Below are 12,310 nucleotides of genomic sequence, written 5' to 3'. Positions count from 1 at the left end.
TTTGGCTTAGTTGAATATCATTGTAGGAAACCCTTTTCCTTGGGCCTCAACCTTGTGAATACCTATCACCATTGAAAAATCTCAAAACCCTAGGTCTGGTGTCTTCTTTTTTAAGGCTTTTCTTCGAGAGCATTTATTTTGCTTCTTTGAAGCCTTGAATCATTATTGAGTCTCTCTCTTGAATGAGCTCTAGCTGGATCACTTTGTGCCTTGTACCTAAAACATCTATTTTAAGTGATCTCCTTCCTACCGAGACTCCTCCCATCGATGAAAGTCCGTAAAGAGCAGGGGGTTTTGGCTGAGGTGACATTGGACCTCTACTCCATTCTTAGCACTTTATCTAGATTTTGTCTTGTACAGTTTCCCTCTCCAAGGCCTGCTAGATTTTGTGGTAACATTATGGCATCGTTGTCGGGGATGAAGCGAGTCTACATTTATGAAATTTTACCTCGTTCCCTAACAACAATATAGATCCTTATTTGGCGACTTCATTGGCAGAACGAAACCCTTATTCTTCATTGAGCTCAAGGTCAATGTTTGTAGCGTGATGCAAGCATCTGATAAGGCATTTTGAATTCACCCTAGCGACTCCCCTTTTGGTTGTTATGCAAAACTCAAGGAAATGGCTCCTTGGGATTTGCATGATGTTGACATTTCTGAATTTCTACATATATAAAGCAAATGGGATATTAGTCATTGTTTTGACAATGATCCAATATATGACACTAATGATGATCTTGTCTCTTTTTCATCTCTTTCATCATATTGCTCCTTGCATATCCTTGAGGAAACCAATGAGAGTGATATGCTTGAGGTTGTTCTTCATCGAAAGTTCATGAGCTTGATTATGGAAATCTCCATTCTTTGGTTGGAAGAGAGGATCTAGTGGCTCAAGTTGGATCCCTTTTCTTCATCCATGACTCTTTTCCATGATGCTTGCTCTTCTTGTTTTCCCGCCTCGCACCCTTGCCCTTCATCGAGCCAATTTTGCAAACGAGGATGTGATATTTTGATGGCCTATCTCATAACAACTCGTATGAACAAAAGATGCTATATTGATCTAATGATATGTTCATTACATTGGTTGTATGATTACACTTAGCTCATCCATAGTGTACTAGAATTACATGGTAGTATAGGTGCATTGCACACTGAATTTGCATAGCTAACATCATCATATCATGTTCTCATGCTAGATTAGATTGCATGTAGATAAGTATTGTATCTTAAAATAGATTTATTTTGCTATATGGATTTATTATTTGATGAAAAACATGGGCGATACAAGTATGCATGGTGCACATGCTTCTAATAATTGTATTATAATGTGCAGGACACAGGTCTGCATCCCAGGAGATTGTTGGAGTTCTCATGACCTCCTTGTTTAAGTACATGGATCATGCGCTCTACGGTAAGACCATGTCCTAGTTGGAGCCAGATGTTATCCACCAAAAGTGGGCACCCCTAGGAGAGCTTTTCTCCAACTCATATTCTTCCAGTCGATAGCCAACAGCCCCAAACAACCACCTTGTAGTCGATTTGAGGTGCCACTTTATCTCTACCAACTGCATCAGTTATATCATATGTTTCCTGTGAAAATTTCTAAATCTATACAAACATGAATCCTATTACAGTCACTGGTTTATCATCTCCTACTTGTTATTTCATTCAACAAGTTATTTAATTATAAATAATGATGAAAAACACTACTGCGGACAGGCTGGATGGAGCGTCAAACTTTGCAGTCTGGAAGGCCAAAATCCTATCCATACTTGACAGAAATCGTGTCAAGCACTTCGTCTTGAAGAAGATAGCTATCCCAGTCGACCTAACTGAGAACGACAAGTACGAGGAGGCAATGGCGAGGGCCAAGAGCATCATCCTTGACGGGGTCAAGGACCATGTAGTACCACACATTGCCGAGAAGGAAACAGAAAATGAGATGTGGGAGGCCCTAAAGAAATTGTACCAGCATACTTCTGTGCAGAGAAGAATGTTACTAGAAAAATCAGTTGAGGCCATATCAGATGAAGAAGGGAGAACCAATTGATACCTTCCTCGAAGGACTGAATGAGATCCGAGATCATTTGACTACCATAGAAGCCACGTCGGATTAGGAATTGATGGTGAGGACAACCCTGAATGCAGTCTCAGAAGACTAGGAGGTATTTGTCCAGAGTATACTGGGCAGAGGGAGACTTCCACTTTGGGATGAGATGTGGGTTAGCTCTTCGCCAAGAAGAGATCAGATGACAGTCAAAGGCAAGAAGCAGCATTAAGGGGATCAAAGTCAAAAAGGAAGAGGAGGAAGATGTTGCCCTAGCATCTGAGGGAAATCAAGAAAAGCGGAAGAAGAATGACCTCTCCAAGATCAAGTGCTTCCACTGTGGGGAGTTGGGTCATTATGCGACCTAGTGTCTAAGGAAGAAGAGTAAGGGAGAGTGTTTCGAGACTAAGGCAACGCCAGCAAGGGCAGAGAAGGAAGTGGAGACAGACGATGATTGTGCCATGAGTGCACACACACCACTTGAGCGGAAATGGGAAGACATCGAGTTGTAGTTAGGCGGACTACAGGTGATGAGAGGCAGGATCCTCGAGGTACCCAGCCTCTTGGATTAGACCTTGCTACGAGAGCCTCGAAGAGGAGTAGCAGGACTGGCTAATGTGGGTAGAGATGGATGCGGATGGAGCAGCAGAGAGAGCTACAATGCAGGAGTCCCAAGACAATGCAAGGCTAGCAGGCTGCAACAGTGCAAGAGGCACGGGAGTGTTGCACCAGTGCAAGATGGCACAGAGAGGTGTGCAACAGTGCAAGACGCAGGGAGTTGTTGCAGCAGCGCAGAGGTCAGAGAGGGAGCACTTGTCAGCGGCAAAGGGAGCTTCAGCATCAGGAGGGTCTCTAGCCCAACAGAGAGGTCAGAATTGGAAGATCAGTTACTTACTTCTCAATAACTGAGTTGCAGTGCAACAGTACGCAGCACGATGCAGCATGATGAGAGTTGTAGTGCGGATGCAGTGTTGGGAGAAAGGACCAGCAGCAACACGGACGCAGAGGGAGTTGCAGTACGGATGCAACAGTGGCAGTCGCAGGGCCATGGGTAGCAGTACAGGATGCAGCAGTGCAGAGGATGGTGGGCAGCAGGCCTAACATTAGCAAAGGGACCGACGCCAAATGATCAGAGTAATGCTCAATGAGGAGTATTACTAGAACACAGTCCTCGCTAAGAGGGAGTGTTGATTTGTGGTAGCATCAGATGTGCTCTAGCCATGAAATTTGGTGGAGAGTTTGGGGCAATGTTGCACGCAGTGCCCCCCCCCCACGGTTCCAAGCCCCGTAGCGCGTCCCGTACAGAAGCGCCTAGGAAGCTTGGCCGGAAGCACGCTTCCGAATTTTTTGCCGCTTCCTGGAAATTCGGAAGCGTGGTATGGAAGCGCCACTTCCGAAGCGCCGAAGTGCGCTTCGTACGGCGCTTCGTAGGAGGAAGCGTACACTTCCCGTACGCTTCCGGAAAAGTGTTTAGAAAATCGTTTTTTTTTCATTTTTTTTTTTAATTTTAGGTGAGTTTGCTTGTTGGGGGTGGGTCCACCTTGGGTTAGGGTGATGAATGAAGGCAAAAAAAAATATAAATATAGCAGATTCTCCCTCATGGTAATGTTAAATTCTTAAAGTAAAAGTGACATTCTCCTTTATTTTTCATTTTCATCCTTTTACTTAAATTTTTAACATTACCATGAAATGACTCAGGATGTTTGAGAGTGGTTCCAGCCTCATTGGACTTCATATGGAGAAAATAGAATTTCATATCTTATTCAAAATTCAGCAGACTTAACAGTTTTCAAGAATTCAGGATCAATGGGATTGTGGCATTTCATTTGATTATATCAAGTATGAAGGTATGTGATTAGCATTTAATCAAGAGCACCAAGCCCTATATGTACCCTAGTGTTGGTGGTGTTAATTGTTGAATTCCTTTGTCACGCGGCACGCCCTTAGCAAAAAATTACCTTTCAATCAAGTCAAAATCATCGATCAAACATGTTAAGCTTTTCTACCATATTTTAAGTCTTGAATTAGATAGTTTGATCAAAATTGGGCAATGTTGACTAATATCCCTAGACAATCGAGGTAGAGGCAAAGGCTAGACAAGAGGAGAAGAATATAGATTCTAGATGGTTGATGCTCGAATAATTAATCATTAATGTACAATGGATGTTATCTATCTTGATTTATGCAAAAACATGCATGTTTTCATGTCTTCTACAATTAATTTGCTATTTGGGATGTTTGTTTTGAGTATAAATACAAAACAATATAAATATATATATATAGCAAACGCTTCCGCGGACGCTTCGCTTCCTAGATTTTTGGAAAATGACGCTTCCGCCTCCCCGCTTCCAAAAAACGCTTCCGCTTCGCCCCCGCTTCGTGCAACATTGGTTTGGGGCATATGAGATCTCCAATACTCAGAAAGGGTTTGGGTAGATTCTAAACAATTCAGGAGATACTAAAATAATTAATATTTTTAATGGAGTCCCTAAGTCTAAACTTAGGGAAATTAAAATATTAATGTGGATTAATATAAAAATGTGTTAGAATGGTCCAAAAGACATGGATCAAGTCAGATCTAATCTTAGCCATTGATTAGGGACTCAATCTCGACCGTTGATATGTCAACGAGAAAAGTATAAGAGGAGGCTTGAGGGTCACTTGGAGAACACACCAAATGATCAGTGATTCTATTCTCTAGAGCGAGGTTTGCTAAGAGAGATAGAATCAGTGATCGGAGTTGCAACTGAGGGGCATTGAGTACAGAGAGACAGAGAGGCAGAGATAGTGCCAGCAGAGCAGCGTAGTATGTAATATCCCGTTTCCGGGATATCCCTCAAACCCAAGCAAACTCCAACCAAACACGTCCAAATCATATAGTGACCGGAAAACTCAGAGTGATAAAAATAACAGTGGTACAATATATAATAGTGTGAATATGAAATATAAGCAGATACTCAAGAAATGCAGAGAGAAATGCTAAGCCATTTTATTATACTAAGTAATGGAAAGAGTACAAGAGATGATCAGACAAGTAGTACCTCGACTTGCACAAGGCAAGTGAAGAAATACACTCAGAATAGCAAAGGAATGGCCTCTCTCTACACTGCGTCCAAGTTGCTGGAGAACTGTCGTGCTGCTGCCACTACTGGAAATCAAATGAGGATTTGGCGTTGTTCCCCTCCTTGGAAAATGCTAAAACTCTGGAATCAAACTCTACTCAAGAAACCCGGAAAAACCTAGAAAGCTTTTCTGAAATAACCGACCCCCGAAAATCACCCCCTTGGGATCTACGCTGTCCCTCAAGGCTCTGCGCTGCCACTGCATATAATCCTCCAAAACTCCACCTGGAACTCTGCCAAAATCCTCCAATATGCAAGGGTTAATCCCCTGCTCAATCTCCCAGCTCAAATCCTCCGCAAAACCCTCAATCTAGAACTCCCACCAAAAGAATTGCGTCACTCTCTCAAGACTGCGCAGTTATCCAAAATGCTTAGTTCCTCCTCCCTCCAAAGATCAATCCTCCTGCAAAAGACTGTTGAAAAATACCTTGCCCGAGCAGGCACTCGAAGTCCCCCGGGGCTAAAGGTGAGATCTTCGAACGGAGACACTCGATGCACTAAACAGTGCTGCAGACCAGCTAAACAGCCAGCGTGCTCTAAGTCTAAGTGACAAGCTCAAATGCACATAATTGAATGACAAAATGAGGAGGCTCCCCTCTCCTTTATAGCGTTGGCCTCTCTCAATCCCAAGGCCCACCTCCTCCAATGCAGTCCCTTTCTTGCCAAGTGTTCCTTTCCATATACGTAGTCCCTCCAAGTGTCTGCATGGGCCCCATCTCTGCATGGTCCTTTGGCCCCCTTGGCTTCTCTTTAAGTCACAACGTTGTGCTACTAGGAAGTGACTTTATTCTAAAGGTGAGTTATGTCCCCCTTTTCCTCACCCTTTTATTTATAAATAACTATAGAAGGCAAAATTGAGCAAAATCGAATATTCCAATTAGCCATGGCTAATTAGGAATATTACAATCTCCCCCGGCAAAATGTTGCTTGTCCTCGAGCAACTGAAATGATGGATGCTGCAAAATTTTCTCACTCTCCCTAGTGGCATCCTCATCTGGTAAATTCTCCCACCTCACCGAGAATTCCCGAACCGTCCTGCTCCATAGTTGCCTCTCCCTGGTATCAATAATAGTCTCTAGCTGCAACACCAAATGCCCCTCATCATCCGTGGGCGGTAGCTCATCTGTCACTGTCACATGTTGTCCTAATGCCTTCTTCAGGCATGATACATGAAAGACATTATGAATCTTTGATGAATTTAGACTTCTGTGATCCATAATATTGTAAGATAATCTTCGGCAAAATCACATAACCTCCTCTATGCATCATGTGTGTATAGAGGAGGCTCAAGTCATTGCCAAAATTGCGCAGTTTCACCATCGCAAATTTAGAGAGGCCCTGGAGATTGAGAAAAGGCCGAACAACCTTAATAGGGATGATGGCTGGAAGATTAGCAGTTGCTGGGTCCCAGCCTTGTCTTCTTAGCCTCCTCATTTCCTTTTCGTTAGGTCTTAGGGTTTCTGTCTTCCCCCTCCTTAATTTTTCTTTTGGCAGTTTTGTCCTATTAGTTTGGAGCGGTTGAGTTAGTGATTAGTTTCGGGCTATTATTGTATTAACCTTGCCTGTTTATGATACTATGGACATATTATAATTAGATATTTTTTACCAAAATTTCAGTATTTATACTATTTAATTATTTCTATATTAACCTTAGAATTGAGTTTCCCTTTAACTAATTTCTAAAAATCGCGTTTTAAACCTTATAAATAATAATAATAATAAATAATATTGACATAGTTAACCTTAATACATTTGGAATAAATAATCTTTTTATTAAATATTGATTTAACCTTTAGGTTTAAAGGATAAATTATGAGATACCAATAATATTAGTTTGAGTCATAAACATATCAACCTTAAATTATAAGTAATAATAGATTTACCTTGGAATAAATAATATGGATTATTGACCGTTAGGTTTAAAGGTAATTATGATTTACCATAATATGAGTTATAATATTTACCTAATATAACTAAACTCTAGGAATAATAGTTTAACAATTTGTTTAGATCTATTAATTATCAAGAAGATTTAGATTATTTAATAAACTTTTATTAATTTATATAGCTTATTAATTTAATGGACCAATCTATTTAAATAATAAATATGATATAGATCTAACTTATAAATAATAATAATAAATAATAATGACATTGTTAACCTTGATAAATTTGGAATAAAAATCTTTTTAATAAATATTGATTTAACCTTTAGGTTTAAAGGATAAATTATGAGATACCAATAATATTAGTTTTAGTAATAAACATATCAACCTTAAATTATAAGTAATAATAGATTTACCTTGGAATAAATAATATGGATTATTGACCGTTAGGTTTAAAGGTAATTATGATTTACCATAAGATTAGTTATAATATTTACCTAATATAACTAAACTCTAGGAATAATAATAGTTTAACAATTTGTTTAGATCTATTAATTATCAAGAAGATTTAGATTATTTATTAAACTTTTATTAATTTATATAACTTATTAATTTAATGGACCAATCTATTTAAATAATAAATATGATATAGATCTAACTTACCAAAGACCATTAAATAATTATCACACAACTATCTAGTATAACTAAATTCTTAGAATAATAGGGTTTGATTACCTTTACGTTGGAATAATAATTAAATATGGATTAATTAATATATATTATGGGATATAATGACCATCTTAATTAAAATATGTACGTCTCTTAATATTTGGGATAATAAGAATAATACACCTAATCATTTTAAATTTACCAAATGGATTCCTTTAATTACCTAATTTTAGCTTTTTCGAGAAATATTAATTGACTTTTTTAGTAGTTTGACCAAGGTCACTAGGTCAAATTAGCCGTTAGCATTTTAACTGTTGGAGTCTCTGCACGCTCTATTTAATCACGCTAAGCTGGATTGGTTCTTCAACTTGTCCTGACGATGAACCACACTGGTTGGTTCGAAACGCGTCGACAAAAGATTGGTTATGTGATTTTGCCGAAGATTATCTTACAATATTATGAATCTTGCTGCCTTGGGGCAGCTCCAACTCATACGCACCCTGTATGGCCCATAAAAGCGAGGCTTGAGCTTTTCAGCCCCCTTCCACTTCAATGACGACTATCAGTATGGCTGTAATCATAGGTAGACCAAGTCCCCTACCTCAAACTGTCTCTCCACCCGACCCCTATCAGCATACAGCTTCTGCTGGTTCTGTGTTGTACCCATATTATCCTTGAGAGCTCGGAGAATATCCTGACTCTCTTGGATCCAAATCTTGGCTCTCAGAGCCTTGCTAGCACCACACATCACGTCAACAAAAGATAAAGGATGATATCCATACAAAGCATAGAATGGTGACATACCGATGGACATGTGATGTGTAGTGTTGTAGCAGTACTCCCCCAAATGCAGCCACTTCAGCCATGCTCGCTACTGCCCACTGACATAGTTACGCAAGTAGCCCTCCAGCCACTTGTTAACTATTTCTGTCTGCCCGTCCAACTGTGGGTGATAACTGGTACTCGGTGTGAACTCCGTCCCCACCAACCGGAAAAGCTCCTGCCAAAATCCACCCATGAAACGGCTGTCCCCATTGTTAGCGCTTGAGATTTCACCCTAGGCTGAGGAAGGTAAACCTTCAAGGCTACATCAAACCATTTCACCTCGTAGCTAGCCCTACGGGGTATGAGAAGGCTCTCTCGGGTCAGATTTGATAGATCTTTCAATATGATTAGGCTGACCAATTAAGAATAAGGATTTTAGGCTAGTAAATTGATAGGGGGTTTGGATTTAATGATTTTTGGGGTTTTTTAATGGAATGACGGGGCTTTTCTGGGCTACATGGGCAAAATCACAGTTTCAAACAGAAAAATATAATGACTACACAGGTTATCAACTGAGGCAAGGTAGGCATGCAATTTAACACCAAATCTGGTTTCAAATGGGGGATGGCAAGACTGGTGAGGAGCTAAGGAGGGCAGACAATAACTCTGAATCCTCCTTAAACAGTAGAAAACATCGAAAGCGAACAAACTTATAGGAGGAGCATATAATACTATGAATTCCTACCTAATCACTTCATTTGTTCAGCTTGAAAGGGTCATGAAATGAAATGGAATATAACTGATTACATATGAGACAAAGGGAAAAACTTATGCTAAATCAACATACCACATGAATCTCAGCAAACAGAGCTGTGAAATTCCATTAAATTCTCTGCAGAAAACTGTACAATACAAAGCTCTCTGCTTCTCCAACAGCTCCCAGCGCTCAGAAAAAACTCTCCCCTCTCTAACTCTCTCTCTCTCTACTTACAAATGAATTTTTTAATACAATAAGTCAAACTACTGCCCAAAAAAAGGGCGCTGTTTTAACGAACCTCACAAAAATATCAAACAAACTATAGCTGGGGAAAAACAAGTCGACCCCAAGATGAGGGATTTGTTTTATTATCCTTATTAACAAAATAGACTAAAAATAATCAGCGCTTTCCTGAAGGGAGAATGGCGCTCTTTCCACTGAATTCTGTTGATGGTTTGGCTAAGTTTGAGGCAAATCTGGTGAATAGGTGGCATTACAGGTGTCCTTCCCTTTGCTAAAAATAACATAGGCAATCGAAATCTTATTCTCTGCTGCTAGGTGTTCAATCGTCCTTTTTTAAGTTTCATTCACATCTGGAAAGTATATCTTCAAACTTATTTCATGCCTATTTCTGCGCTTTGACGTAATGGCTGCTTACTTTTTCCTCCTGTCATGTGTGACTCAAATCTGAGATCAATAATTTCAATGGCGCCATCACCTCTTGCTGCATATTAGAATCACCATCCTCAGTCCCATACTGGTTGAATGATGAATGCTTATAACTTAGTGCTTTTCTCAAGTGATTATCCCAAATGATTGTTATAATGCATTTTTATCCCAATTATTTCTTTCACATTCTCCATTTGACAGATTGCACTTGTGCAGGTATACTGTGGGAAGAATAACACCAGAGCCAACACGTGATATTTGCGCTGCTGATTTTGGTCCAAAAGCTCGGATATGGATGCGGTTCCCTTCAATGACATCGATGAGATCATCAACAGTGGCATCTTCCCTGAACAATACCTCAGCATTTGATAACAGAGTTTTTCGTTAACATGTGTTAATGCCATTGTGCTGTTGAAGGAAATGTCACCAGTCTTTTTCCTCTTGAAATGCATGCGATTGCATGTTGGGTAATGCTTTGCCTTTTTCAAGTAGCTCTGAGACAGCATTCTGTCCATAACAAACTGCAACGGAAGCTACTTCTAAACTGGTGGATTGAGCCTGCGCTTTTTGCTTTGATTTCCGTATCTTTTTCATCTCCTTTGCTTTAGCTTTCGTTTGGCATCTTTCTCCGCCTTTTTAAGAGCCATTTCATTGTAACGCCGCAGAGAAGCCCCGCCAGACTTTGGAGCTCTCCTAGTTGAATCTTTGCTTGATTGCCTGCCACCTGCGTTTGCCCTTACTACATACCTGTGGTAAGTTTTGTGAGATAAAATATTATTTCCATCAAAAACACAACCAGCGAAATGTCCTCCACTTGCAAGCAACACAACCCTCAAGTTTTTCTGATCTCGAGATTCTTTAACCAAGGATTGCAACCTCGCAATCACCTCCTTGTCAGCCAAAGCTAAACCCTTAGCATCATTCTCTTTGACCATAGAGTTGTTCTGTTCAGGAAGTAGATCCTCTCTGTCACCCAAAAACAAACTTTTCCAAATTGAGACAATTTCTCCAGACTGTAGGGATATTAAAATCTGGTTTTTCATATTCATGGATCTATTCACAGACTCGGTTTGAGTTTGCCAGCCACAAGTGATAGGATCATCCGACTCTTCATCTGATCCAGAAATACTAGAAATGTCATCATCTTTCAAAAATGTTCCCTATGCTACTTCCTCAAATTCATCTTCATTGAGAGGACCTCTTCCAATAATTCTCCGTGAATTGACTGATGCAATAGCTTCTGACACCTGAGCTCTTAGATTTTCTTCCAAATTAGGAATATATTCTGCCATGCACATGCCATCAACCCAAACTGGAAGTGTGACATCTTCAATGTCAAATAACTCCTTCAATGTTTTTGACGCAACTAACTTTAGCTGTGGAGAAGATGGCATTTCAGATTGTCTTTTCCTTACAGGAAATATGACCTGTAAGAATATCTGCAGGCGGTGTTTCAATGGATACCCAACCAGAATATTGCTTAAATCAAGGTCCAAAAGGGGAACAGCAAACTTCACCGCATCTGGCCTCTCAATTCCAGATAACAAACAAATCTCCAGTCCCTCCCTAGGAATAATGGTGCTGATTTCAAATTTCAATCTGGGATCATCTAGTTCCTCAACACGCTTCCTTTGATAACCCATGTACAAATTCCTTAATTCAAGAATGAGTCGCAAAAGCCCTGATGGGTCTTTAATTTTCTAGTCACAAAAAATGTCCCAAATTGACTGAGATGTTTCTTGACCTTCACCTGTAAAGGAAAGGGGCTGAAAGCTATCATCATCCAGTCCAAAGATGATATCCGGTGCAGCCCAAGGGTATTGAGAATTATATATTACATCCCATTTAATGTAATCAAGACAACATGGTAAAAGTAAGGTGAAGCGATCTGCATAGCGTGCATTTCTTGAACCATAGGAAACTTGCTCAACCTCAATAAAATAATCTTTTGGTGTATGAAACCAGGCTGTAAGGCGTGCAGAGCGCTGCTTGTCCTCCCCAATCCCGGGCAAATAGTCACGTAAGCATTCTTCACCCTTATGTGAAGCACAGAGAGCTAAAAGAGATCCATACATGACTGAATCAAATTTCAAAACCATCCCTTTGAAATCCTCTAACAACTTGCAAGCTTTGGAATACCCATGTCGAGCTTTAACACAGCCTTTCCATGTTGCTTCATCCAATCAAAGAGCACATGAATCTCTTCACTGTCATCCAACTGCAATGGAGCTGTAACACCATAAAGACAACCAAAATATATACCTGCATTTTGCAATACCTGCTCTCCACAAAATATATATAAATGATGCTTTGAAATTGTGTTTGTGCAGGTAGAAGTTTTGAAGTTTGCTGCTGTCTTAAGAAGAGCTGAAGATAAATTACATAATTTGAAAAG

At 39.9% G+C, this 12,310-nt stretch overlaps 2 pseudogenes across 1 annotated transcript in view; both read right to left on the bottom strand.

Annotated features, from left to right (window-relative positions):
* LOC149263233 (protein KINASE OF THE OUTER CHLOROPLAST MEMBRANE 1-like) overlaps positions 1-12,310 on the bottom strand; it is a 110,555-nt pseudogene that overhangs the window by 48,234 nt on the left and 50,011 nt on the right. The window lies entirely within an intron of this gene.
* Positions 10,390-12,029, bottom strand: LOC149263235 (uncharacterized; annotated as a pseudogene).

This window comes from Pinus tabuliformis, chromosome 6 (genome assembly GCF_031772625.1).
Source record: "Pinus tabuliformis cultivar Carrire ecotype Pingquan chromosome 6, CPIR1, whole genome shotgun sequence".
In the NCBI taxonomy this organism is placed as follows: domain Eukaryota; kingdom Viridiplantae; phylum Streptophyta; class Pinopsida; order Pinales; family Pinaceae; genus Pinus; species Pinus tabuliformis.
The sequence above is the reverse complement of the archived record's forward strand: the minus strand, read 5'-3'. Positions and strand labels throughout refer to the sequence as shown.